Raw genomic sequence first — 14,349 nt, 5'->3', positions numbered from 1 at the left:
CAGGCCCCAGTGTATGATGTTCCCCTCCCTGTGTCCGTGTGTTCTCATTGTTCAACTCCCACTTATGAGTGAGAACATGTGGTGTTTGGTTTTCTGTTCCTGTGTTAGTTTGCTGAGGATGATGGTTTCCAGCTTCATCCATGTCCCTGCAAAGGATATGAACTCATTCTTTTTTATGGCTGTGTAGTATATGTGCCACATTTTCTTTAATCCAGTCTATCATTGATGGGCATTTGGGTTGGTTCCAAGTCTTTGCTATTGTAAATAGTGTTTCAATAAACATACGTGTGCTAGAATGATTTATAATCCTTTGGGTATATACCCAGTAATGGGATGGCTGGGTCAAATGAAACTTCTGGTTCTAGATCCCTGAGGAATCACCACACTGTCTTCCACAATGGTTGAACTAATTTACACTCCCATCAACAGTGTAAAAGCATTCCTATTTCTCCACATCCTCTCCAGCATCTGTTGTTTCCAGACTTTTTAATGATCGCCATTCTAACTGGCATGAGATGGTATCTCATTGTGGTTTTGATTTGCATTTCTCTAATGACCAGTGATGATGAGCTTTTTTTCATATGTTTGTTGGCCACATAAATGTTTTCTTTTGAGAAGTGTCTGATCATATCCTATACCCACTTTTTGATGGGGCTGTTTGTGTTTTATTTTGTAAATTTAAGTTCCTTGTAGATTCTGGATATTAGGCCTTTGTCAGATGGATAGATTGCAAAAATTTTCTCCCATTCTGTAGGTTACCTGTTCATGCTGATGACAGTTTCCTTTGCTGAGCAGAAGCTCTTTAGTTTAATTAGACCCCATTTGTCAATTTTGGCTTTTGTTGCAATTGCTTTTGGTGTTTTAGTCATGAAGTCTTAGCCCATGCCTATGTCCTGAATGGTGTTGCCTAGGTTTTCTTCTAGAGTTTTTATGGTTTTAGATTTTATGTTTAAGTCTTTAATCCATCTTGAGTTAATTTTTGTATAAGGGGTAAAGAAGAGGTCCAGTTTATGTTTTCTGCATATGGCTAACACATTTTCCTAGCACCATTTATTAAATAGGGAATCCTTTCCCCATTGCTTGTTTTTGTCAGGTTTGTCAAAGATCAGGTGGTTGTAGATGTGTGGTATTATATCTGAGGCCTCTGTCCTATTCCATTGGTCTATCTATCTTTTTGGTACCAGTATCACGCTGTTTTGTTTACTGTAGCCTTGAAGTATAGTTTGAAGTCAGGTAGCATGATCCCTCCAGCTTTGTTCTTTTTGCTTAAGATTGTCTTGGCTATATGGGCTCTTTTTTGGTTCCATATGAAATTTAAAGTAGCTTTTTCTAGTTCTATGAAGAAAATCAATTATAACTTGATGGGAATAGCATTGAATCTATAAATTGCTTTGGACAGTACGGCCATTTTCACAATACTGATTCTTCCTCTCCATGAGCATGGAATGTTTTTCCATTTGTTTGTGTCCTCTCTTATTTCCTTGAGCAGTGGTTTGTAGTTCTCCCTGAAGAGGTCCTTCATGTCCCTTGTAAGTTGTATTCCTAGGTGTTTTATTCTCTTTGTAGCAATTGTGAATGGGAGTTCACTCATGATTTGGCTCTCTGCTTGTCTATTATTGGTGTATAGGAATGCTTGTGATTTTTGTACATTGATTTTGTATCCTGAGACTTTGCTGAAGTTGCTTATCAGTTTAAGGAGATTTGGGGGCTGAGGCGATGGGGTTTTCTAAATATACAATCATGTTGTCTGCAAACAGAGAAAATTTGACTTCCTTGCTTCCTATTTGAATATTTATTTATTTCTTTTGCCTGATTGCCCTGGCCAGAACTTCCAATACTATGTTGAATAGGAGTGGTGAGAGAGGATATCTTTGTTTTGTGCCAGTTTTCAAAGGGAATGCCTCCAGCTCTTGCCTATTCAGTATGATATTGGCTATGTGCTTGTCCTAAATAGCTCTTATTATTTTGTTCCATCAGTACCTAGTTTATTGAGAGTTTTTATCATGAAGGGGTGTTGAATTTTATTGAGGGCCTTTTCTGCATCTATTATGATAATCATATGGTTTCTGTCATTTGTTCTGTTTATGTGATGGATTATGTTTATTGATTTGTGCATGTTGAACCAGCCTTGCATCCCAGGGATGAAGCCGACTTGATTGCGGTGGATAAGCTTTTTGATGTGCTGCTGGATTCGGGTTGCCAGTATTTTACTAAGGATTTTTGCATCGATGGGCCTTTTTTGGTTGGTAGGCTGTTAATTACTGCCTCAATTTCAGAACTTGTTATTGGTCTATTCAGGGATTCAACTTCTTCCTGGTTTAGTCTTGGGAGGGTGTATGTGTCCAGGTATTTATTCATTTCTTCTAGATTTTCTAGTTTGAGTAGAGTTGTTTATAGTATTATTTGATGGTAGATTGTATTTCTGTGGGATCAGTGGTGATATCCCCTTCATCATTTTTTATTGTGTCTATTTAATTCTTCTCTCTTTTCTTCTTTATTAGTCTGGCTAACAGTCTATCTATTTTGCTAATCTTTTCAAAAAACCAGCTTCCGGATTGTTTGATTTTTTGAAGGGTTTTTCTTGTCTCTATCTCCTTCAGTTCTGCTCTGATCTTAGTTATTTCTTGTCTTCTGCTAGCGTTTGAATTTGGTCTTGCTTTTCTAGTTCTTTAAATTGTGATGTTAGTGTGTCGATTTTAGATCTTTCCTGCTTTCCGATGTGGGCATTTAGTGCTACAAATTACCCTGTGAACACTGCTTTAGCTGTGTCCTAGAGATTCTGGTACGTTGTATCTTTGTTCTCACTGGTTTCAAAGAACTTCGTTATTTCTTTTTTTTTTTTTTTTTTTGAGACGGAGTCTCGCTCTGTCGCCCAGGCTGGAGTGCAGTGGCGCAATCTCGGCTCACTGCAAGCTCCGCCTCCCGGGTTCACGCCATTCTCCTGCCTCAGCCTCTCCGAGTAGCTGGGACTACAGGCGCCCGCCACCACGCCCGGCTAATTTTTTGTATTTTTAGTAGAGACGGGGTTTCACCGTGGTCTCGATCTCCTGACCTCGTGATCCGCCCGCCTCAGCCTCCCAAAGTGCTGGGATTACAAGCATGAGCCACCGCGCCCGGCCGAACTTCGTTATTTCTGCCTTAATTTTGTCATTTACCCAGTAGTCATTCAGGAGCAGATTGTTCAGTTTCCATGTAGACGTGCAGTTTTGAGTTGAGTTTCTTAATCCTGAGTTCTAATTTGATTGCACTGTGGTCTGAGTGGATGTTTGTTATGATTTTTCTCCTTTTGCATTTGCTGAGGAGTGTTTTACTTCCAATTATGTGGTCTATTTTAGAGTAAGTGCTATGTAGTGCTGAGATGAATGTATATTCTGTTGATTTGGGCTGGAGAGTTCTGTAGATAGGTCTGCTTAGTCCAGAGTTGAGTTCAAGTCCTGAATATCCTTGTTAATTTTCTATCTCGTTGATCTAATATTGACAGTGAGGTGTTAACGTCTTCCACTATTATTGTGTGGGAGTGTAAGTCTCTTTGTAGGTCTCTAAGAACTGTTTTTATGAATCTGGGTGCTCCTGTATTGGGTGCATATATATTTAGGATCATTAGCTCTTCTTGTTGCATTGATCCCTTTACCATTATGTAATGCCCTTCTTTGTCTTTTTTGATCTTTGTTGGTTTAAAGTCTGTTTTATCAGAGACTAGGATTGCAACCCCTGCTTTTTTTTTTTTTTTTTTTTTCTTTCCATTGGCTTGGTTAATATTCCCCCATCCCTTTATTTTCAGCTTATATGTATCTTTGCATGTGAGATGGGTCTCCTGAATACAGCACACTGATTGGTCTTGACTGTATCCAATTTGCCAGTCTGTGTCTTTTATTTGGGGGCATTTAGCCCATTTACATTTAAGGTTAATATTGTTATGTGTGAATTTGATCCTGTCATCTGCTGTTAGCTGGTTATTTTGCACATTAGTTGATGCAATTTCTTCATGGTGTCACTGATCTTTATATTTTGGTGTGTTTTTGCAGTGTCTGGTAGCAGTTTTTCCTTTCCATGTTTAGTGCTTCCTTCAGGAGCTCTTGTAAGGCAGGCCTGGTGGTGACAAAATCCCTTAGCATTTGCTTGTCTGTAAAGGATTTTATTTCTCCTTCACTTATGAAACTTAATTTGGCTGGATATGAAATTCTGGGTTGAAAATTCTTTTCTTTAAGAATGTTGAATATTGGCCCCTGCTCTCTTCTGGCTTGTAGAGTTTCTGCAGACAGATCCACTGTTAGTCTGATGGGCTTCCCTTTGTAGGTAGCCTGACCTTTGTCTCTGGCTGTCCTTAACATTTTTTCCTTTGTTTCGACCTTGGTGAATCTGACGATTATGTGTCTTGGGGTTGCTCTTCTCGAGAGTATTTTAGTGGTCTCTGTATTTCCTGAATTTGAATGTTGGCCTGTCTTGCTAGGTTGGGGAAGTTCTCCTGGATAATATTCTGAAGTGTGTTTTCCAACTTGTTTCCATTCTCCCCATCACTTTCAGGGACCCCAATCAATCATAGGTTTGGTCTTTTCACATAGTCCCATATTTCATGGAAGCTTTGCTCATTCCTTTGCATTCTTTTTTCTCTAATCTTGTCTTCATGCTTTATTTCATTAAGTTGGTCTTCAATCTCTGATATCCTTTCTTCTGCTTGATTGATTTGGCTATTGATACTTGTGTATGATTCACGAAGTTCTTATGCTGTGTTTCTCAGCTCCATCAGGTCATTTATGTTCTTCTCTAAACTTGTTATTCTAGTTAGCAGTTCCTGTAACCTTATGTCAAGGTTCTTAACTTCCTTGCATTGGGATAGAACGTGCTCCTTTAGCTCAGGGGCGTTTGTTATTACCTACTTTCTGTAGCCTACTTCTGTCAATTCATCAACCTCATTCTCTGTCCAGTTTTGTGCACTTGCTGGAGAGGAGTTGCGATCATTTGGAAAAGAAGAGGCATTCTGGTTTTTGGAATTTTCAGCTTTTTTGCACTGTTTTTTCCTCATCTTCGTGGATTTATCTATGTTTGATCTTTGAGGCTGATGACCTTTGAATGAGGTTTCTTGTGTGGGTGTCCTTTTTGTTGATGTTGATGTTATTGCTTTCTGTTTGTTAGTTTTTCTTCTAACAGTCAGGCCTCTCTGCTGCAGGTCTGCTGGAGTTTGCTGGAGGTCCACTCCAGACCCTATTTGCCTGGGTATCACCAGTGGAGACTGCAGAACAGCAAAGATTGCTGCCTGCTCCTTCCTCTGGAAGCTTCATCCCGGAGGGGCCCAGCCTGATGCCAGCCAGAGCTCTCCTGTATGAGGTGCCTGTTAACCCCTGTTGGGAGTTTTCTCCTAGTCACGAGGCACAGGGATCAGGGACCCACTTGAGGAGGCAGTCTGTCCCTTAGCAGAGCTCGAGAGCTGTGCTGGGAGAATCCTCCTTGTCAAGATCCACTGTTCTCTTCATAGCAGCAGGCAGGCAGGAACATTTAAGTCCGCTGAAGCTCACCCACAGCTGCCCCTTCCCCCAGGTGCTCTGTCCCAGGGAGAAGGGAGTTTTATAAGCCCCTGACTGGGGCTGCTGTCTTTCTTTCAGAGATGCCCTGCCCAGTGAAGAGGAATCTAGTGAGGGAGTCTGGCCACAGTCACTTTGCCTTGCTTTGTTTGGTTCCACCTAGTCCTTAGCATGATCGGGGGAAAAGCCACCTACTCAAGCCTCAGTAATGGTGGACGCCCCTACCCCCACCAAGCTTGAGTGTCCCAGGTTGACTTCAGACTGCTGTGCTGGCAGTGAGAATTTTAAGCCAGTGGTTCTTAGCTTGCTGGGCTCCATAGGAGTGGGACCTGCTGAGTGAGACCACTTGGCTCCCTGGCTTCAGTCCTCTTTCCAGGGGAGTGAACAGTTCTGTCTCACTGGGGTTCCAGGCGCCACTGGGGTACGAAAAAAAACTCCTGCAGCTAGCTTGGTGTCTGCCCAAACAGCCGGCCAGTTTTGTGCTTGAAACCCACAGTCCAGGTGGTGTAGGCACACAAGGGAATCTCCTGGTCTGCAGATTACAAAAACTATGGGAGAAGCGTAGTATCTGGGCCAGATAGCACAGTCCCTCATGGCTTCCCTTGGCCTGGGGAGGGAGGTTCCCAGCCCCTTGCACTTCCCCGGTGAGGCAATGCCTCACCCTGCTTCTGCTCATCCTCCATGGGCCACACCCACTGCCTAACTAGTCCCAATGACACGAACAGGGTACCTCAGTTGGAAATGCAGAAATCACCTTCCTTCTGCGTTGTTCTTGCTGGTACCTGCAGACAGGAGCTGTTCCTATTTATCTTTCAAGATCCCCTGCTTTTCATCTTGATCCATAGAATATCTTTATGGACAGAGGCTCGGATTTGAGTCTGCCCTCCCAGGAACAATACCCGAATTCATGCCTCAAAACTGAGCTGGTGAACACATCTGTATTGATGCCCTTGGCATAGACATGGCAACCAGCACAGAAGTCACCATCATCAGATGCTGGAGTTACCCCCAGGGCTACCACCACTGCTGTCTTTGAACATAGATGCAACACTAGTGCCAGCACCTTACCCAGCAGGAGCATCCATGCCCAGTGTGGGTTCTGCCTACTCATCTCAGGGTCTCCGATGAGGCACTTGACTGATGGAGCCAGATCCATGCCTGTGAGTGAAGTAGGCAGAGAAAAGTAGTATATGGCATTTCCAGCTCCTACAGTGTAAGGGGACTCTGCCCCTATAGGTCAGGGAGTTCAGGTGCCTCTTAGAATATGGAGTTCAGATGACTAGCCTCTTGAGTGCCCAATATCAATATCTACTTTTTTCATAAAGAAAAAAGCATAAGAAACAAACAAAAAAAAACCTTTCTTCTAATTAATACAACCATCCCTCCTGCAGAAGAGGACACAATCATGTTCTCAAAAGTGATGAGTTCAAAGTTGTATCCATTACTGCATTTGCCTTCAAATACAAAATCCCTGGGGGCTGGCCTTTCATCCTCTGGGTCTGTCATGACCTCATCTCAGTAATCTGTATGCTGAACTGACTACATAGTAAATTTGATCACCAATAACACACGCTTAGTGGAGAAAGAGACAAGAGGAAGAAACTTAAAAAAAATTGCATATACATGACATGGCAAGAAAGAAAATGCAGATAGATGCAACAGTATTCATTTCTACAACTGGTCAAGAGGCCATAGTTCCTATATATAATTTCCCTTCTCCACTTCTCATTTCACATTCTTTTCACCTTTGGCCAGTCCCTTAACTGCTACAAAATATTTACTTAAGAGAGTGACCTAAACCTTTATTCACAAAGGGCCTGAGCCTTGCTGGTCCTGACCAGCCAGGACATTTTTATTAGTAGACATGACAACACTAGGTGGAACTCCAAGGGATCCTTTGATTTCCATGACTCTACTGTCAATCAATTTTCACTTGTTGTTGATGATTCATATAGTTCTCTCCTGTTCTTGTTCTTCAGGGATCATGAGGAGTCCATACAATGACCAGGTGGCAGTCTCAGATTCTAATTCAATGGAACTATTATTTTTTTTCTACTGATAGACACCTTGCCTCAAGCTTTTAAATCACCAGAGCCCAGTTCATGGGGCTAAGAAGTAATAATTTTGCAAGTGGTTCTGAAGGAGGTGCTCCTCCTGATGCTACACCCATGTATGCTGAATATGGGAAAAATAGCATATATTGGTTGCTGGTGCAGAATAAATAACAAATGTTGGTGTGGGCAGAAATTTGTTAGGAAGGGTCAGCAAATCCCAATCCAGAATAAGTTACTATTCCAGTAAAGATAAATTACTGCCCCTTTCATGATAATGGAAGAGGTCTGGGACATTCTTTGAACCCACTCATTGAACAACCATTATGACCTCCTTCTAGCTTGCCTTCCTACCGTAGAGGCTGGAAAACTAATGGCTGCATTTCCCAAACTCTCTTAATGTTTCAACTCATTAAAGTGCCCACGTGTTTGGAAGTCCAAGGGAGCACCAAGGGGAGAGCTGATCCTCTGCAAGCCAGTCTGGCTTTCAGGTGCTGAGCAGCAGAGGCTACTGGAAGTGGTAGTCTGGAGAGAATCCACTTCTTTCCCCAGGCACATTGTTCCTGGCTTTGTTCCATTCAAACCTAATTCACATCAGGGACTTTAGTTTTATTTCCTGGACAAATAAATATTTAACAGAAGCAGTGGCCAGATCAGGTTTGATGAGGGAAATCCAAGTTGCTGAACCCCCGTGTAGCCTGTGTTTCTGCTACTAGGCCTACTTCGCTCATTGGGCAACACTGGAGTGCCTGCAGAAAGGAGAGAGTTGGCATGCAGGGGCCAGGTCAACCTCTTCTCTTGACTAGTGAGCACTTCCTCTCCAGTGGAGGCCTTTGGGTGGCATTCACAAAGAATCAAATATCCTCATACTCTGGATTCATTCTCAGAGATCCCATAGATACCTCTTCCTCTGAACATCTTTGTCACCAGACTTGCATTCTTGATCCTTCCATGTCTTGGCTGCTGAGCTACACCGTCAGCTAATGACCATTAACTGGTGATATCCACACCTCATACCATTTCTCCTTTCAGACAAAGTGGTCAGCAAGATGAAATGCTTAAAATTCTGCCTTCTGGAAGATTCCCCTTTGTTGATCTTCAGGGTCACCCTCAAGTTGGGCTATAATGTTGCTGTAGTCCACTTGTGGCTGGTGCTGTCATATTGTGCTGGTTGCTGTCTAGTCAGTTGGACTTAGAGAAATACCATGAAGTCAGAGGTGTAGGCTGAGGAAGAAATGGTAATGTGGTAGGAGTGGGAACACCACGCAATTTGTTGTGTCTTCAATTTCTGCTCAAGCCCAATTTTATACAGGAAACTTTCACTTGATCATAAGAAGCAATACAATTTGGTAATTTAATATGTGTACTTTGAAGCCAGGGAGCCTATGTTCTAACCAAGTCCGGCCACTTATTGGATATATGACTATGGTCAAATTGCTTTTATCCTCTCTCTGCTTCAATTTTCTCATTTAAAATAGGGATGATTGCAATAACAGTACTATTTCCCAGAAATATGGCGAGGATTAAAGGAAATGTTACAAGTAAAGTACTTAGAGCAGAGCTTGGCACACTGTGCACACACACTAAATGTTAGCTGACTTTATGGCGTGGTGAATCAGATAGTCCCCAGCTTATGATGAGCACTAGCCATGAGATTAGGCTGCTGTATTTACCAGTGCTCAGCAACAAGCCAAGATCTGTTTCTCAAAAGGAGAAAAGTTACATGCCACAGAATCCGTGGCTTGGCTGCAAAACTCTAAGAGCCTGTGCTGGATGTTCCAAAGCTCCACTCAGCAGCTCTGTCTGCCACAGGCGTTTCAGTAACATTGGATCCACTGGATCAGAAGACAGAGCTTCCTGGACCAGTGAGAAAGTATACTCTTGCTTCAGGCTGCACTCAAAATTGGCAAACTCTCAGATTATTAAAAAAACTAGCTGAAACGGCATGTCTAAATCTGGTCTCCAAAATTGAAAGACACACCAGTATAGAGTATTTCCAACACCCAGTTATAATACATATAAATAATCTGAGCAGCATAGATAATAATAAAAAGCTGTCAACTAGGAAGAGATGAGTTTGTAATTATCTTTGTTTTTCACATCATTTATTTAACTGTAAGTATATATAATTTGTTTTAATAATGGTTGTGTTTAGCAATCAGCTCACTAAATTCTTGAAAATTTGTCAGTTGATCTTTGTGAGTTGGTACAACCTGTCTCTAGCACCTTACTGACTGTAGAATTCAAGGCAATGAGGGATGTTAGGAGCAAAGAATGAAGAGAATTGTTTTCCCCTACCTCCAGTAAGGTTACTCCCACAAAGAATAACATTACAGAGTCTTCATGAAAGATGGAAAAAGCCTCATCATGAAGGGAGATTTTCTGTGACGAGGAAGGCTGCATTAATTCAGGTGTGCCAAGAAGCAGATGGCAAGATGGGAATAGATGTTCATGAGCTTTACTGAAGGAAGGAATGGGAAAAGATAGAGAGAGCTTTAGACTGTGATGGCTGTCTGATATCTGTGGAAGGAATAAGGGAAGGAAAGAAGATTGGTGTAAGACTGCAGCACAATTCAAATAAAGGTTTCGCCAGTCCAGCAGGAAGTCCTCAAGTTGAAGTTGCCTAGAGGAGGAGTTTCACTTTTTGCCAGAAGGGGACTACCTTGGTGCTTCTGGCATGCTCAGTCATTGGTTAGGGGTAGCCCATGAGAAGCATGGCCTCAGTGTGAGGGTGGAGGATCCAGGGAGGCAGCAATTTGGTCCACCAGCCAATGATGCTCTCTGCAGCAGATGATCTGAGTAGCATATTTTCATAGGGTTGGGAGTTTAGGGTACTTGGAGCCCACCGTATCTTCCCATATGTTCCCATTTCAGGATTCAGGGTCTCACTTCTTCCAAACAATGTTCTGTCTTCACATAAGGTATCCTAAAAAGCTGTGAATTCAAATGATGTCTTAACTTGGCAAGCTAAACAGTCAATTATCTCTCTCTCTCCCAGTTCAACAGTTTCAAGACATGATATTTCTTTAGAAAATTCCAAAGAGCCCCTGATTTGGGGATTTGTGTTTGTTTTAAAATATGTCCACAAATTGGCCGGGCTGGTGGCTCACACCTATAATCCCAGCACTTTTGTGTGCCAAAGGCGGGTGGATCATGAGGTCAGGAGATCAAGACCATCCTGGCTAACACGGTGAAACCCCATCTATACCAAAAAATACAAAAAATTAGCTGAGCGTGGTGGCAGGCACCTGTAGTCCCAGCTACTCGGGAGGCTGAGGCAGGAAAATGTCCTGAACCCAGGAGGCAGAGCTTGCAGTGAGCCGAGATCACGCCACTGCACTCCAGCCTGGGCGACGGAGTGAGACTCTGTTTCCAAAAAAAAAAAAAAAAGTCCACGAATTATTTGATACTTTTTCAAAATGTGGTGTCTAATTCCCTCCACTCAAGTGTAGTTAGTGACTATAGTTAGTGGGCTGTACTTAGTGACTTGCTTCTAATGAAGACAATGTGGGAAAGGTGATGATGCCTGATTTCTGAGTCCCAATCACATCAGGTGAAATTGTGGCTTCCTTCTTATTCTCACTTGGATCATCTGCTCTGGGAGTGTCTAGCTGCCATGTTGTGAGGACACTAAATTTGTCTATGGAGAGGTCCACATAGCAAGGAACTAAAGCCTTCTTCTAGCAGCCATGGGGCAAGCCATCTAGGAAGTGGATCCTCCAGTCCCTAGTGAGTCTTCAGACGAGACTGCAACCCCTGCTGACATCCTGACTGTAGTCTTACGAGAGGTCCTGAGCCAGAACCACAAAGTTGCTCGTGAATTCTTGAATCACAAAAACCACCATAATGTTTGTTGTTTTAAGCCATTAAGCTTAAGATTTATTTGTTAAGCAGTAATAGGTAACTAATATAGATTTTGCTACCTGGAAGTAGAGTGCTGCTATAACAAGAACCTAAAGTGTGGGAGGCAGAAGAACTGGGTAGTGGGGTGGAAGCTGGAAAATTTTGAGAAGAGTGTTAGTAAAAGCTTCAAGGGCCTTAAAAACACCGTTAGTAGAAGCCTTTGAGGAGGTGTCAGCTTGTAGGAAAATGAGGTAATGTTATTGGAAAGTCGGAGAAACAGTCTCCTTGTTATGAAATAGCAAAAAGTTTAGCCCACATGGAATGTAGAAAAGGCAGCTGATGGGCTGGATGATCTAAAGAAGGAGATTTTCATACAGAATGTTGAAGATACTGCCTGGTTTTCATTTGCTGCTTACAGCAAAATGCAAGAAGAAATAGATAAACTAAAGCAGGACAGCTTAAAAAGAGGAACCAGGATTTTATGGTTTTGAAATGTCTAGCCTCTTGGATAGCAGATAATGTTTAAATTAAGGAATGGTTTGGGGCAAAGACAAAATCCAGGACATTGCCAGGAAAACATGGTCTAAAGAAGAATCCAAGGACATAAGGATGTAACTGTTAAATCCTTTGTTAAGACCTCAGAAAGATAAAAGGTGGTGCCTCAGCATACTGTTCAACTAGACAGAAGGCTCCCTAAAATTTTCTTAAGTGTGCTACAGTTTCTTTTGATCAAACAAATAAAGCTTCTAAGAAGCTGAAGATGTTGTTCTTCACCAGAAGCCCATGGTAGAGAAGGGCTTATTTTGAACTGATTTGTAGATTTGGCTTTTGAAAAATGGTGTGGACCCAATAAGAGTCACAGGAAATCTGTAAAGTTTTTCAAAGAATTGTATTGGCATAAAAACTGCCAGCTTGGACTAAAAGGGACAAAGACAGTATGAAATGAAAAGAGGCCTCTGGATCTCCATAGTTCTACTGGCAGAAAGCAGACTGAGAGAACTTCTCAGCTACACATATGTGCTTCCGTTATAGAAGAGATGACTCAGAGGACATAACCAAGAAAATGGAAACAAAGGCCATGGAGAATTATTCCTAGTTGAACAAAGTTCTAATTGAGGACCTTCTACAATTTCCTTGGCTGCTTCACAGAATTGCCATGGAGCGGTGACTCCTGTATGCCTCTATTTTCTCCTATTTTTGGAATATGATTGTATATGGTGATTATATTGTGTCTGTTCTACCATTATATGTTAGGTGGTGTTACAGGGGGTGGGGGTGGGAGGGATAGGCATATACCTTTCTGTCTTCAGATTTAAAGGAAATGCATTAGAATAATTGTACTTAGGAAGTACATCTAAGCAGTTTCATCTGTACCTGGGCCTGATTTAGATTCTAACATTCTGGATTCCAAGCTGATGCTGTAAAGGGGTTATGGGAGGATTTTGTAAGGGTGGGGCTGTGGGGGTAAGTATATTTTGCATATGAAAAGAATGTAAATAATTCGTGGCTAGAGGACAGATTGGTCTTGTCTTAAAATATGTTCACAAATTCTGTGATACTCTTTCCTTCAAAAGATGAAGCTTGTCCAGGACCAGATGGATTCACAGCCGAATTCTACCAGAGGTACAAAGAGGAGCTGGTACCATTCCTTCTGAAACTATTCCAATCAATAGAAAAAGAGGGAATCCTCCCTAACTCATTTTATGAGGCCAGCATCATCCTGATACCAAAGCCTGGCAGAGACACAACCAAAAAAGAGAGTTTTAGACCAATATCCTTGATGAACATCGATGCAAAAATCCTCAATAAAGTACTGGCAAACTGAATCCAGCAGCACATCAAAAAGCTTATCCACCATGATCAAGTGGGCTTCATCCCTGGGATGCAAGGCTGGTTCAACATATGCAAATCAATAAATGTAATCCAACCTATAAACAGAACCAAAGACAAAAACCACATGATTATCTCAATAGATGTAGAAAAGGCCTTTGACAAAGTTCAACAACTCTTCATGCTAAAAACTCTCAATAAATTAGGTATTGATGGGATGTATCTCAAAATAATAAGAGCTATCTATGACAAACCCACAGCCAATATCATACTGAATGGGCAAAAACTGGAAGCATTCCCTTTGAAAACTGGCACAAGACAGGGATGCCCTCTTTCACCACTCCTATTCAACATGGTGTTGGAAGTTCTGGCCAGTGCAATCAGGCAGGAGAAGGAAATAAAGGGTATTCAATTAGGAAAAGAGGAAGTCAAATTGTCCCTGTTTGCAGATGACATAATTGTATATCTAGAAAACCCATTATCTCAGCCCAAAATCTCCTCAAGCTGATAAGCAACTTCAGCAAAGTCTCAGGATATAAAATCAATGTACCAAAATCACAAGCATTCTTGTACACCAATAACAGACAAACAGAGAGCCAAATCATGAGTGAACTCCCTTTCACAATTGCTTCAAAGAGAATAAAATACCTAGAAACCCAACTTACAAGGGATGTGAAGGACCTCTTCAAGGAGAACTACAAACCACTGCTCAATGAAATAAAAGAGGATACAAACAAATGGAAGAACATTCCATGCTCATGGATAGGAAGAATCAATATCGTGAAAATGGCCATACTGCCCAAGGTAATTTATAGTTTCAATGCCATCCCCATCAAGCTACCAATGACTTTCTTCTCAGAATTGGAAAAAACTACTTTAAAGTTCATATGGAACCAAAAAGGAGCCTGCATCGCCAAGTCAATACTAAGCCAAAAGAACAAAGCTGGAGGCAATACGCTACCTGACTTCAAACTATACTACAAGGCTACAGTAACCAAAACAGCATGGTACTGGTACCACAACAGAGACATAGAACAATGGAACAGAACAGAGCCCTCAGAAATAATGCTGCCTATCTACAACTATCTGATCTTTGACAAACCTGA

This window comes from Hylobates moloch, unplaced genomic scaffold (assembly GCF_009828535.3).
Source record: "Hylobates moloch isolate HMO894 unplaced genomic scaffold, HMol_V3 SCAFFOLD_2, whole genome shotgun sequence".
NCBI classification, from domain to species: Eukaryota; Metazoa; Chordata; class Mammalia; order Primates; family Hylobatidae; genus Hylobates; species Hylobates moloch.
The sequence above is the reverse complement of the archived record's forward strand: the minus strand, read 5'-3'. Positions refer to the sequence as shown.